This window comes from Dreissena polymorpha, chromosome 1 (assembly GCF_020536995.1).
Source record: "Dreissena polymorpha isolate Duluth1 chromosome 1, UMN_Dpol_1.0, whole genome shotgun sequence".
NCBI classification, from domain to species: Eukaryota; Metazoa; Mollusca; class Bivalvia; order Myida; family Dreissenidae; genus Dreissena; species Dreissena polymorpha.
In genome coordinates, this window is record NC_068355.1 from 150,314,729 (window position 1) to 150,330,407 (window position 15,679).

General features: G+C 33.9%; 1 pseudogene; it reads right to left on the bottom strand.

Moving 5' to 3' along the window:
- Positions 1 to 6,084: 6,084 nt before the first annotated feature.
- On the bottom strand, positions 6,085 to 12,521 carry LOC127857847 (calcium load-activated calcium channel-like; annotated as a pseudogene).
- Positions 12,522 to 15,679: the final 3,158 nt, after the last annotated feature.

Below are 15,679 nucleotides of genomic sequence, written 5' to 3' on the forward strand. Positions count from 1 at the left end.
ACGTCCATATCTTTTGTTAAGTTGAACAAAGAATGCATCGCTTTTAAAGATTTGCCATACAATGTATTTGTTGCGGGTACAAAAGATCAACCGCTTGACATGACAATTCCCAGATAATTAAAATTATTCACAATTTCTAGTTCTTGACCTTTGTATGTCAATTTCAATGTTCTACTGATTGTACCTCCTTTCCGGAATACCATCACCTTAGTTTTTTCAATGTTAACCGTTAAATTCCACTTATCGCAGTAGGTTTCTAAATTGTTTAATGATTCTTGAAGACCCTCCGGGTTTCAGAAAATAGAGCCGCGTCGTCAGCGAATAATAATAAATAAATCGATATTTGATCTAGTGTAATTCCGGCGTTTATTCCATTTTGCAAGTCGAATTCGATATCGTTAATAAATAGAGAAAACAATATGGGCGACGTTATCTCCCCCTGAAAAAGGCCGACGTTACTATTGAATATGTCTGATAAGTTACCCATGTGTTTGACCTGTAATTTAGCTTCATCGTACATTGATCGAATAAGTGTTAAAAGTTTACCGTCGATGCCCACATTTATCATTTTACTCCATAATTGACCGCGAATGATGACGTCATATGCCTTCCGGTAATCAATATAACAGCAGAATAGTTTATCTTTATTTTGAAACTGTTTTCGAACTTATCAGACATATTCAATAGTAACGTCGGCCTTTTTCAGGGGGAGATAACGTCGCCCATAACATGGAATGTGTGTGGTCTTAGGAAACTTGTACATAACTGTGACTTTGTAAATTATTTATTTTCATTTGACATCATAGGTCTATTAGAGACATGGGGTGAGAAAAACAGTGAATTTTGTGATTTATTAGCAAATTATACATGTTTTGACTCTGTGAGAATTAAAGTAACTAATGCATATCGTAATAGTGGTGGAATAGCCGTGTATGTAAAAAACGAGCTGTTAAAAGATGGCTTTATTTCACAAATATGTCATAACTATCAGGATTGTATTGTTTTGTATATCAAAAGTTCTATTTATAGCTCTTTAAAAGATATCATATTATATATAGCCTATGTATCACCAGAAGGTTCACCAATTTATGAAAGAATGAATGAGATTAATGGTATCACTATTATTGACTCCAATATTTCTTCTTTAAGAGTACTTTATGCTGATGCATGTATATACCTAGCAGGAGATTTAAACGCACGCACAAAAAATTTATTAGATTATATACCTGATGATAATGTGGATGACATTTTTAACATAGAGGTTGATTATAACACGGATCTTTTTGATCGCACACGTAATAATAAAGACTCTGAACGATATAACAATTTTGGGAAAACACTCGTTGAACTTTGTTGTACGCAAGGTATGCATATTTTAAATGGGCGTAGCAACGATGATTTTTTAGGAAACTTTACATGTCTTACATATAATGGCGCTAGTGTTGTTGATCACCATGTTGTATCCACTGAGCTATTTTCTCATATTACTTATTTTTGCGTGGAGATGAGGGACGAGTCTGATCATATGCCTATTAGCTCTAAAATAGTTTTAGGTAAAAAGAAAATTATTCGTGCTAACTTCGTCAATCAATATTACTTAAATAACGGTATGGAAGACTATCCAAAAATAGAAAAGTATAATTGGAAAGACGCGCACAAGCAAGATTTCCTGAGAGTATTTGAAAACAGTTTTAACATTCAACATTCGCAAATATTGGAATCAATCGCGTGCACGGATATTGACGAAGCGATCGATAAAATATTAAATTTATTCAAATACGCTGCACCCGATATGAAGGTTAATTATAAAACAAACTATCTTAATGAAAAGGCCAGTTCAGTAAATCAACCGTGGTGGGATAGAGAATGTAACGCGGCTAAACAAACGATCGAAGTACGCAGCATTAAGAAGATTCCGGTTAAGCAATGATATATCGGACTTTCAATACTATATATCACTCCGTAGAGGGTTTAAAAATATGTGCTCTGCCAAAAAACAAGCGTATCAAACGACAAAACGGAACGAATTGGGTTTATCGCGTACTAAACCAGAGTTGTTTTGGAAAATAATAAAAGGTAGTAATAAGACGAACAACAAAGTTTCTGGTAATATAGCTCCATTAGCATGGTACGACTATTTTAAAAGCCTTCTTTGTAAGGACAATCAACCAAGTCTAAATGAAATAAACCTAGAGGTTAACGAAACTGAAGAGGATCAAGATAAAATTTTAAACACAGAAATCACTAACGAAGAAATCATAAAAAGTATTTCAAAACTCAAAGATGGAAAATCGCAAGGGACCGATGGCCTTGGGGCGGAATTTTATAAAAGTACGATGCATCTGATAACACCTTTATTTCGCGATTTATTTAATAAGATTCTCAATACAGGATTTTTTCCAAATACTTGGCGGGATAGTATAATTGTGCCGGTATATAAGTCAGGCGCTACAGATGACCCCTCTAATTATAGAGGTATATCTTTAATTAATGTAATGTATAAAATATTCTCCAAAATCGTATACAACAGACTTTGCAAATGGGCAGATTTAAACAATAAAATAGCGGAATCACAAGCCGGTTTTCGCAAGGGATATTCAACCATTGATAATTTATTTACTCTTCAAAGCATGGTTCAAAAATATACGTGCAAACCTGGTGGTAGGTTTTATGTGCTTTACGTCGATTTTCAAAAAGCATTTGATAGTTTGATTATTCATAAACTATTTACAACTATGAGTAAAAATGGTGTTAGAGGGAAGCTTTTTCAAGTATTAAAATCCATGTATTCAAATCTACGCGGATGTGTACGGATAAATCATAAAAATGTCACGCAAAACTTCAATTGTAACATCGGTACTAGGCAAGGGGACGTAGCCAGTACAATAATTTTTAATTTATACATGAACGAGTTGTCTACCTTTCTAAAATCTAAAGGTCATAGGGGTATTTTTATCACCGAAAACATTTCCGATATAATTTGCATTCTTTTTGCCGATGACGTTGCGAGCTGCGCTGATACTGCGATCGAGCTACAATCACAATTAAACTCTATATCGGAATTTTGTGAAAATACTGGTATGACAATTAACCAACAAAAGACGGAAATCATTGTTTTTAGAAACGGAGGTCCGCTAAGATCATACGAACATTGGGTCTTTAAAAATAATCCTGTAAATGTCACATCTGTACATAAATACATGGGTCTTCTTTTTACACCTAAATTATCATGGAGAAAAGCGAAAGAAAAACTTGCAGCCCAAGCCCGAAAATCTATTTTTGCTATTAAATCATACCAAAGTAACTTTGGATATTTTTCATACACTGAATATTTTAAATTGTTTGATTCAATGGTAAAACCTATACTTACATATGGCTCTGAGATTTATGGAATAGAATTCTCAGACATTCTCGAAAAAGTACAAATCGAGTATTGTAAATATTTTCTTGGTGTAAATAAATCTGTATTTGATAGCATTGTACTAGGAGAATGTAGTAGATTACCTCTGTGTATAGATCATCATGTAAAATGCGTTAAATATTGGTGTAAATTGATTAGTATGACAGATGATCGATATCCTAGAAATTGTTATATTATGTTAAAGCGACATGACGAAATCGGAAGAACTAATTGGGTGACATCTGTAAAAAATATTTTGTACCAATATGGATTGGGTTATGTTTGGATTAGTCAAGAAAAAGGAAACGTGGAATTATTCTTAATGTCATTTAAACAAAGATTGATTGATTGTAATTCACAGAACTGGATTGAAACTATAGGAAATTCATCAAGATGTGATACTTACAAACAATTCAAATCTATGCTAAACCCAGCAAAATATTTGTTTATCGACATACCATTTTATGTTCGAAAGTCAGTTGCTAGATTCCGTTGTTCAAGCCATAAATTAGCAATTGAAACTGGTCGGCATTTAGGAATTTCAAGAGAACACCGAATATGTGCATATTGTTCCGTCTATTTTAATAATGTATGTATTGAAGATGAGTTTCATGTATTTTTTAAATGTACCAGATTCAACCAAGAAAGGCAAATGTTTATCTTTTCATGGTACAATGGTGAACAAAATTTCCTTAATTTTTGCAATCTTATGCAAATTTCTGATGAAAGTAAATTAAAAAGCATAGCCTTTTTTATAACTGAAATAATGAAAAAGAAAGATGTAGAACAAAATTGATGTTCAAACTTGATGTAATCACAACTCAAAAATAAAATTTGTTACTAATATATGCTGTATTTTGGGCCGGTGGCCTTTATTTACGAAATAAACTTTTGTCTTTGTCTTTGTCTTTGCTAAATTAATGCTATGAAGGTTTCTCGTACACAAAGAAGAAGGAAACCAAGTCGACGATTCGATGGGAATGTTCTCAGCGACGAAGTGAGAACTGCAAGGGAACTGTCACTTCCGACAATCCAGTAAGTTAATTATTAATATATGAAAAAGAAACTTACATTTCTATTTGGTGCCTGTTACTTTTGTCAATTTTGTTTAGATCTTTGGTCAAAGGACCTCGTTCTCTGGTACTATTTCCCATTAGTCTGGTCACTTATACAAACTAATCCAGACATGTCAAAAGATTTATTTTAATGTTGACAACACTGTAACCAAATGTTTCATGGCTAGGCTACGTCTTAGTGTACTGCGGTCTTACAACTTACGGTTTGGACTCATTTTACAATAAACTAATTCCAATATTCATGCACTTTTATGTCAACTCTTCAAGTCCGCACAGCAGTCCGCACAGGCTAATCTGGGACGACACTCTCCACTTTTATGATCGATTCTGTTTCAAGAAAGTCTCTTCTTAGCAAAATCCAGTTTCGGCGGGAAGTGTCGTCCCTGATTAGCCTGTGCGGACTGCACGGGCTAATATGGGACAACACTTAACGCACAAGCATTAAACCCCCTTTTCACAGAGCATGACTCAAATATATTGCAGATATGTCCGGGACTTACAAGTGTGGGTCACTGAGGACGAAGAACATGATGTCATGCACGTCCATACTTTAAAGGGATCTTTTCACGGTTTGGTAAATTGACCAAATTGAAAAAAGTTGTTTCAAATTCGCAAATTTTCGGTTTAGTTATGATATTTTTGAGGAAAGAGTATTACTGAACATTTTCCATGCTCTAATATAGCCATTATATGCATCTTTTGACGATTTAAAAACCTAAAAATTATAAAGCGTTTCAACGCGAAACGATTGAATTATTTTTGAGAGTTCTGTTGTTGTCGTTTAAATTTGTGAAACTACGAAGATTGCTTATATAAGGTATAAAATACGCAGCTTATGTATGCTTGGTAGGATAGCTCAGTTAGCTAATGCGTTTTTGTTTTAGGATTCCGGGGGTCACTGGTTCGAGCCCTGCTGAGTGCTACTTTTTTTTCCCTTTTAAAATTTTATTTTTGATCTTTTACTGGAGCTTTTAAAATTTAATGTTTACATTTGTAAATATAAAGCATTTAATGACAAACTTCAAAACATGCCAAAATCTGTGAAAAGTCTCCTTTAAGGTTATCGTATATTTAACGAATTCAAATCAATAACTTAAAACTTTGTAAGTAGTTTCCTTCACAAACTTGTAGAATTGTAAGAAGACTTATAAACACGACCAACCTACGGACTATGTGACTGCAATATGCCCCCACTCCGAAACTTCGTTCGCAGCGGTATAATGATAAATGGGAATGCATGACCAATCGGAGCTTTGATTTCCATGACATATCCATGATTACCACTAAGACTACTATTAAGCTTGTGATACGATGTCTGGCCAGCGTGTTGGTGTATGTGACTCCAAACAGTCTAAAAAAGATGCCATAATAAACCAAAGCTCTACTTATTGATGTTCGTATATTTTAATATATATTGCACACTGTTTAAATTATTATATATCCATTACATAACTTTGTATACTGGTTGTTAATTCTACTAGCAACCACACTTTTAATTCCACCCTCTATTCCACTTAAAGAAACGGCCTAACGGTGTACCTTTTTTGCCTCCTATTTCTTTTTTTTTGAAATTTTAACCTAAAATACTTATGTAGAAATCAGACAAAATTCATTTACTTAAACAACGATGCTTTAAAAGAACAACATTTAATTATATTGCATTTGAAACAAGCATCGTCAACACCAAAAACAAACATCAGTACCCCCACATGCCGCATTGGCACAGAATATTTTGCATGTTGTCTTCACAAAAAAACATCGGACCCATGATCCATATTCTAACTTGACCTGGACATTATCTAGATACAACTTCTGACCAAGTTTGGTGCAGATCTGATGAAAACTACTTGAATTAGAGAGTGGACACCATGCTCAATGTTTAAAACGCACTTAGTGACCCCCTAAACTTCGTTTGTGTATAATAAATTATAAATATATACTTATGACAAACTGCTTTCCTGTTAAGTATTACTTCATAAACTTTCCACAGATTTCATAAGGTACCAACACATCAATTTTTGAAAAGCCAAAAACAATATATGTTTCAGACATCCAAACCAGGGACAATCCAAGAGAAAGTCTGCAGCTGTTACTGACGTTTCTTTTGTATCATTATGATATCCATTTTCTTCAGATTCAATAATATTTTCAATATTTTGCACCACAATTCGTCTCACCACGCAATTAATTTTGCTTGGGTTTTTCACCAAATGTTCTGCCCAATGTGCTTATTTGGTCATAGAAGTGGGCGGGGTAAAGAATCCACCTCCATGTTTACTGGCAGCACGAGACGGAGCCAGACCTAAGAGCTTCTGGATGTTCTGAAAGAAAAACAGGGATGCCAATCAGGGACGACACTTTGCGTTTCTTTTTTGTATTTTTTGTTTAATGAGAGTCCTTTAGAAAAAATCCAGTAAAGGTGGAAAGTGTCGTCCCTGATCGGCTTGTGATTTCTGCACAGGCTAATCTGTGATGACACTTTAAAGGGGCCTTTTCACAGATTTTGGCATGTTTTGAAGTTTGTCATTAAATCTTTTTATTGATAAATGTAAACATTGGAATTAAAAAGCTCCAGTTAAAAAATCAAGAATAAAATTAAAAGAAAAGAAAAAAAGTAGACCGCATCAGGGCTCGAACCAGTGACCCCGGAATCCTGGAGTAAAAACCAATTAAACCGCTCGGCTATCCTGCCAAGCATGTATGAACGACGTATTTTATACTTTATATCAGTAATCTTCGTAGTTTCACAAAATTAAACGACAACAACAGAACTCTCCAAATTATTCAATCGTTTCGCGTTGCAACGCTTTATAATTTTCAGGTTTTTAAATCGTCAAAGGATGCATATAATGGCTTTATTAGACCATGGTAAATATTCAGTATTACTGTTTCCTCACAAATATCATAACTAAAACGAAAATTTGCGAATCTGAAACAACTTTTTCAATTTTGTCAATTTACCAAAACGTGAAAAGGACCCTTTAAACACAAGCATTGAGTCCAGTTTTCCATTATCTGTGTGGACCCTAGCATGACTTTCTACCTGTCGGATGGACATGGTGCAGAGAATATAGAGGAAGATGAAGGAACAGTCTGTGCAGTCTTCCCCTGCCAGGTTACGATGATAGATGCCCTGAATGAACGAGATTGGAACGAAAGGCAGCTTGGCGACTTCACGGCCCATCAAATCTGGAAAGCATGCAGAACTCTAAGCTTTATATGCACTGAAAGAAGGTCATTGCAGAATCAAACAAAAATTGTTTCAATTTATTGTATAAACGTTTTACATATAATTTATAAAAGAAATAGAAGGTATTTTTTCACTTTTCGATTGGTGTAAAAAAAATCATGAAAATTACATCAAGTTTGTATATCTTATCTTGGACAATTTTTACTTGTGTATGTTACACAAGGGACTAGTAGCGGGTATGGTGTCCCCCCAAGCATCCAGGAGGTAATGGGTTCAATCCCCACAGTGGAAGTATTCTTTAGATCACCCCAAAAGATATCAAGTACTGGTTCTACCAAGGAGACAGCCTATAGGCTTTAGATGCAATCAAGCTCAAATAAATTGGTTAAAAAAACTACGCAAAAACAACAACAACTGGCATTCTTACAAAATGTTATGTTACAAGCAGCATAAAGATAACGTTGAAATATGCATATGTATTTAGACAAGTACTACTTACATGGCTGTGAAAAGTAATGATTGGATTTAAAGATGTTAGCCAACATAATGTAAGGTCATTTTGGACTTTTTGCCTAAACTTTACTAAAAACATTGATTCCACAAAGCGTGTACATGTATTACTACGCATCTTTTATTTAACCTAACATTCATTTATATGCTAAACAGAAATAACACTTCATCTGTATGTATTCTAAACTTAAATATCAATACCTTTGTGTTCTCAAAAGAAATAACAAATCCTCTGTATGAATGCTTTACTGAAATAATAAGACCCTCGTGAACTCTACTGAAATAACAATACCTCTGAATACCTATGTTTGTATGCTAAACTGAAATAAAAATACCTCTGTGTACTCAACTGAAATAACAATACCTCTGAATACCTATGTTTGTATGCTTAACTGAAATAACAAGCCCTCTAAGTACTCACCTGAAATAACCATACCTCTGAATAACTATGTATGTATGCTTAACTTTAATATCAATACCTATATGCAAATAACAGAACAAGAGCTGTGTTTGAGAAAACTAATCCCCCCTATTGCGCTTGGAAGCAGCATGGCAGAAATTTTAGACAAAAAAAGAACTTTGACCTTGAAGGATTACCTTGATTTTTCACCCCTAAAAATTTGCAGCTCCATGAAATACAAACTGTACATTTGCATGCCAAATATCAAGTTGCTATCTTCGATATTGCAAATGCTATGACCAACCTTAAAGTTTTGTGACAGACACACACATACATAACAGACAGGCAGACAGGCCAAAAACAAAATACCCCCGATCATTTGATCCGGGGGCTGAAAAAATACCTTTGCGTACTTTACTGAAATAACAAAACCTCTGTGTACTCTTCTGAAATAACAATACCACTGTGTACTCTACTGAAATAACAATACCTCTGTGTACTCTTCAAAAATAACAATACCTCTGTGTACTCTACTGCAATGACAATACCTCTGTGTGCTCTTCTAAAATGACAATACCTCTGAGTACTCTTCTGAAATGACAATACCTCTGTGTACTCTACTGAAATAACAATACCTCTGTGTACTCTACTGTAATGACAATACCCCTGTGTACTCTCCTGAAATGACAATACCTCTGTGTACTTTAATGAAATGACAATAGCTCTGTGTACTCTACTGAAATAACAATACCTCTGTGTACTCTTCAAAAATAACAATTCCTCTGTGTACTCTTCAAAATTAACAATACCTCTGTGTACTCTTCTGAAATGACAATACCTCTGTGTACTCTTCTGAAATAACAATACCTCTGTGTACTCCTCTGAAATAACAATACCTCTGTGTACTCTACTGAAAAATCAATACCTATGTGTACTCTTTATAAATAACAATACCTCTGTGTACTCTTCTGATATAACAATACCTCTGTGTACTCTTCTGAAATAACAATACCTCTGTGTACTCTTCAAAAATAACAATACCTCTGTGTACTCTTCTGAAATAACAATACCTCTGTGAACTCTTTAAAAATAACAATACCTCTGTTTACTCTTCAAAAATAACAATACCTCTGTATACTCTTCTGAAATGACAATACCTCTGTGTGGTTTTCTGAAATAACAATACCTCTGTGTACCCTACTGAAATAACAATACCTCTGTGTACTCTTCAGAAATAACAATACCTTTGTGCACTCTACTGAAATAACAAAACCTCTGTGTACTCAACTGTAATGACAATACCTTTGTGTACTCTACTGTAATAACAAAACCTCTGTGTACTCTTCGGAAATAACAATACCACTGTGTACTCTACTGAAATAACAATACCTCTGTGTACTCTTCAAAAATAACAATACCTCTGTGTACTCTACTGCAATGACAATACCTCTGTGTGCTCTTCTAAAATGACAATACCTCTGTGTACTCTTCTGAAATGACAATACCTCTGTGTAGTTTTCTGAAATAACAATACCTCTGTGTACCCTACTAAAATAACAATACCTCTGTGTACTCCTCAGAAATAACAATACCTTTGTGCACTCTACTGAAATAACAAAACCTCTGTGTACTCAACTGTAATGACAATACCTTTGTGTACTCTACTGTAATAACAAAACCTCTGTGTACTCTTCTGAAATAACAATACCACTGTGTACTCTACTGAAATAAAAATACCTCTGTGTACTCTTCAAAAATAACAATACCTCTGTGTACTCTACTGCAATGACAATACCTCTGTGTGCTCTTCTAAAATGAAAATACCTCTGTGTACTCTTCTGAAATGACAATACCTCTGTGTACTCTACTGAAATAACAATACCTCTGTGTACTCTACTGTAATGACAATACCCCTGTGTACTCTCCTGAAATGACAATACCTCTGTGTACTTTACTGAAATGACAATAGCTCTGTGTACTCTACTGAAATAACAATACCTCTGTGTACTCTTCAAAAATAACAATTCCTCTGTGTACTCTTCAAAATTAACAATACCTCTGTGTACTCTTCTGAAATGACAATACCTCTGTGTACTCTTCTGAAATAACAATACCTCTGTGTACTCCTCTGAAATAACAATACCTCTGTGTACTCTACTGAAATAACAATACCTCTGTGTACTCTTCATAAATAACAATACCTCTGTGTACTCTTCTGATATAAAAATACCTCTGTGTACTCTTCTGAAATAACAATACCTCTGTGTACTCTTCAAAAATAACAATAACTCTGTGTACTCTTCTGAAATAACAATACCTCTGTGTACTCTTTAAAAATAACAATACCTCTGTTTACTCTTCAAAAATTACAATACCTCTGTGTACTCTTCTGAAATGACAATACCTCTGTGTAGTTTTCTGAAATAACAATACCTCTGTGTACCCTACTGAAATAACAATACCTCTGTGTACTCTTCAGAAATAACAATACCTTTGTGCACTCTACTGAAATAACAAAACCTCTGTGTACTCAACTGTAATGACAATACCTTTGTGTACTCTACTGTTATAACAAAACCTCTGTGCACTCTACTGAAATAACCATACCTCTGTGTATTCTTAAAAAAATAACAATACCTCTGTGTACTCTTCTGAAATAACAATACCTCTGTGTACTCTTCTGAAATAACAATACCTCTGTGTACTCTACTTAAATAACAATACCTCTGTGTACTCTACTGAAATAACAATACACCTGTGGACTCTACTGAAATAACAATACCTCTGTGTACTCTACTGAAATAACAATACCTCTGTGTACTCTTCATAAATAACAATACCTCTGTGTACTCTTCTGATATAACAATACCTCTGTGTACTCTTCTGAAATAACAATACCTCTGTGTACTCTTCAAAAATAACAATACCTCTGTGTACTCTTCTGAAATAACAATACCTCTGTGTACTCTTTAAAAATAACAATACCTCTGTTTACTCTTCAAAAATAACAATACCTCTGTGTACTCTTCTGAAATGACAATACCTCTGTGTAGTTTTCTGCAATAACAATACCTCTGTGTACCCTACTGAAATAACAATACCTCTGTGTACTCTTCAGAAATAACAATACCTTTGTGCACTCTACTGAAATAACAAAACCTCTGTGTACTCAACTGTAATGACAATACCTTTGTGTACTCTACTGTAATAACAAAACCTCTGTGCACTCTACTGAAATAACCATACCTCTGTTTATTCTTAAAAAAATAACAATACCTCTGTGTACTCTTCTGAAATAACAATACCTCTGTGTACTCTTCTGAAATAACAATACCTCTGTGTACTCTACTTAAATAACAATACCTCTGTGTACTATACTGAAATAACAATACACCTGTGGACTCTACTGAAATAACAATACCTCTGTGTACTTTACTGAAATAACAATACCTCTGTGTACTCTTCTGAAATAACAATACCTCTGTGTACTCACATTGAATTAAACATGCTCAGTAAACTGGTGAATGCAAAACCAATTGCAAACATAGACTTCATTTTCACCTGAAAAATAAACACATTTAATTAAACTGAACATTCTTCAAGTCATTATGCACCGGCATACTGTTATTTTTCTGATTATTACTCTAATTAAAAAAACAACAACAATAACTTACATTATGCTGTTGTTTTCATTTAACAACACAAAAGATATTAAATTTAAAAACATGTTGCATATAATGGCAGTCTGCAAAATTAACCCATCGGCTGATCGCCAATGCGATAAAATCTCGGCATTTGTTATAGAAAAATTGAATAAAGATTGCCTGAATTGCGATGAAAAAAAATCAGAGAAAATAAACCAATAAATAATCACTTTACAAATTTCAGGTGTAAATTCTTACAGTGACACCGCTTGGCTACTTGTCTTAGTTTTCTATCTGTCATAATACTTTTGGTAAACTGAACTTGCATTCTTCGCCGATAAATGAAATTATAATGCGAGGGTAACTTTGTCATTGATAGGATTAAGATAGATACCCGTGAGCAACGGCTTTGTATTTTTACTGTAAATTAATTCAAATTTTTTCTGGCTATGAAAAATTTCCTATGACATTTTCAAAAGTTCATAGCCACATTGACTATGAAGACAAAAAAGTTAGTTTTGTAGACTGCAAATGGTTTGATTTTATTTGATTGATTTAACAATTATTCAGACCCCTTCAGTTATCACAATGTTATAAATCCTGCAATCCCCTTAAAGGGACTTGTTCACACTTTGATAAATTGACAAAATTGAAAAAAATTGTTTCGGATTTGCAAATTTTTATTGTAGTTATGATATTTGCTTTAAAAAAAACAAATTGTTTCCATGCTCTAAAATTTCCATTAAATGCAACTTTTGACGTTTTGAAAACCTGAAATTTATACAGCGTCTCAGACGCGAAATGAGTTATTTGTAGTCAGAAATTGTGAATGGGATCCCAACTAGTATACCAGAGTGCAGCCTGCGCATGCGCGCTGCGCTTATCCGCTTTTTGTTTACAAACAATGCATCTCATTTCTGTGATCGAAAATATAAAAAAAGAGAAACAAAAGCCGGAGCAAGCGACATCGCTCGAATTTATTCAATCTTGGCGACGAGACTGAGTGTTTGCAGAACTATAGGAGTATCGTTGGAAGAGACGAAGACAGGGTAATGGCTTAAACACACGAATTGTAAGTCATATTTTAGAAGCTACGTTTAGTTTTTGGCAAGTGTTGCTTGTTTACAAAGGATGAAAGGAATTTTAGCAAAAGTTGGGATAGGTATTTAGTTTTATTGTATGGATATTTTACTCTGCAACGAAACCAGATACGCACTGATAACATAATTTGTTCATTGCGCGTTTTAAAATAAGCCTTTATGCCCCTATGCCAAGATGTTCGTATCAATTTAATGAATTCGTTACAACTTATAAGGAACACTCCAACACGAGTTAAATGAAGCATGAAATTAATGATAAATGATGAATTATGAATGATTAATTTATTCGGTATATATTATATTATAAAATATACTGGTATGCAAATGTATATGTTATATTATGTAATCAATTATCATGATATGATAATTTGATTATACAGTTTATTCCCTGATTTTAACATCAATTTTGTTGTTTCTTTAAATTGATATGTGATCAATTTTATATTCTAAAACAAACCTTCTTTTTAAGGTATTTAGGAAAACGTGCCGGCCAAACTATTGCAAGTTTGACTGTTCAGCATAATGTTAGAACAACAAACTCTTCACCTATGCACGGTCATCAGCCCCCGCCAGGTCCTGGCCTGTCATTTGTGTCACAAGAAAGTACCACACCTGGTCATGTGTCAGGAATTGGAGAGATAACATCTTACTTAGAGTATGCAAACAACCCTGTCTTAGCATATTTTAATTGATAAAATGATATATTTATATTCAATAAGATTCTATGTGCTTCCTAAAGTTCCTTGGTAATATAATTGCTTTATTATTTTTTTTACCAGAAACTTTTTATGTTATGAAAACCAGAGGATATCCGATAGCTGGTTTGTTTTCTGAACCGTTCAGATAACTTGCATGGTGATTGGTCATGAAATTATTTCAATGCCATTCTCCTCCAATCTCTAGTTGTACAGTAATTGTCAGTTAGTGACTCAAGTATGATAACTTCATCATATAATAAGCTCATACTGGTGAATCAAGAAGCCAAGAAAAGTATTGGTAGGTTCATAAGTTAATACTGGTGAATTAAGTAGCCCAGAAAAGTATTGGTAGGTTCATAAGTTAATACTGGTGAATCAAGTAGCCCAGAAAAGTTTTGGTAGGTTTATAAGTTAATACTGGTGAATCAAGTAGCCTAGAAAAGTATTGGTAGGTTCATAAGTTAATACTGGTGAATCAAGTAGCCAAGAAAAGTATTGGTAGGTTTATAAGTTAATTCTGGTGAATCAAGTAGCCCAAAAAAGTATTGGTAGGTTCATAAGTTAATATTGTTGAATCAAGTAGCCCAGAAAAGTATTGGTAGGTTCATAAGTTAATACTGGTGAATCAAGTAGCCCAGAAAAGTATTGGTAGGTTCATAAGTTAATACTGGTGAATCAAGTAGCCCAGAAAAGTATTGGTATGTTACCTGATTGGCATGATATGAATAAAATAATGTTTAAAATAGCAAACAAATTTCATACATAGTTTTTATGATAAGTTTTAGTGTTAATTTCAAAATTACAAATATGCTTATATGTTATTTCAGAGTAAATTGAAGGCAGCCAACAATTGGACGGTAGTGCCAATCAATGAAAAGAAGGGATACACGTGCATGCACTGAGTACACAGAGATCATCAAGGAAAAAACCCTTCAATCAAAGTTCCTTTTTGATTCAGCTTATCCAAAGCTGATTGCCTCTACAATTGCCCCTTATATATCCACCTGCGGCTAATGAGGAGCTGCAGTATCCAATAGGTCAAGGGCAAGCAACCCGGAAACAATATGAAGATTTACTCATACAAATTGGTACATGGTGTATGTAACTATGTTCTTTAAACTAACTTCAACATACCATTATTATGAATTAAAAAATTGACAAAGCTGAAATCAATGATAACTGACTATGGGTAGGAACATGTTGTGTGAATTTGGCAGCATGGTTTTATAGGATGTATACCATTGAGTATGAAAGTGCATGTGTGACCCTGGCTGTTTTTTCAGTCAGTAGATGACTTTAGTATTTGAAATGATGCTTGAATTTATTTGTGTAATATGAAGGCGTGACCAAATGTGTGACATTATGGTCAACTGTCCTGTCATCATCATGGTGATAAAATGTGATTTTAATAAGTGAACTGCTTATAAACATAGGGCAGAAATACCATTGATAAAATACTGACGAACATAGCATACAAGTGCCCTGAAATGCCATGAGAATATGTATTTGAGTTTTAAGTGTGTATGGTATTTTGAATTTTGTTAATTGTTTTGTTATAAAAATATAGGATCCAAAGTATTCAATCATAGATCACTCTGAAAAAGAAGAATAAGTAAAAACCTTGTCTGGCAAATAACTACATTAACAATGGGCCAAGTTCC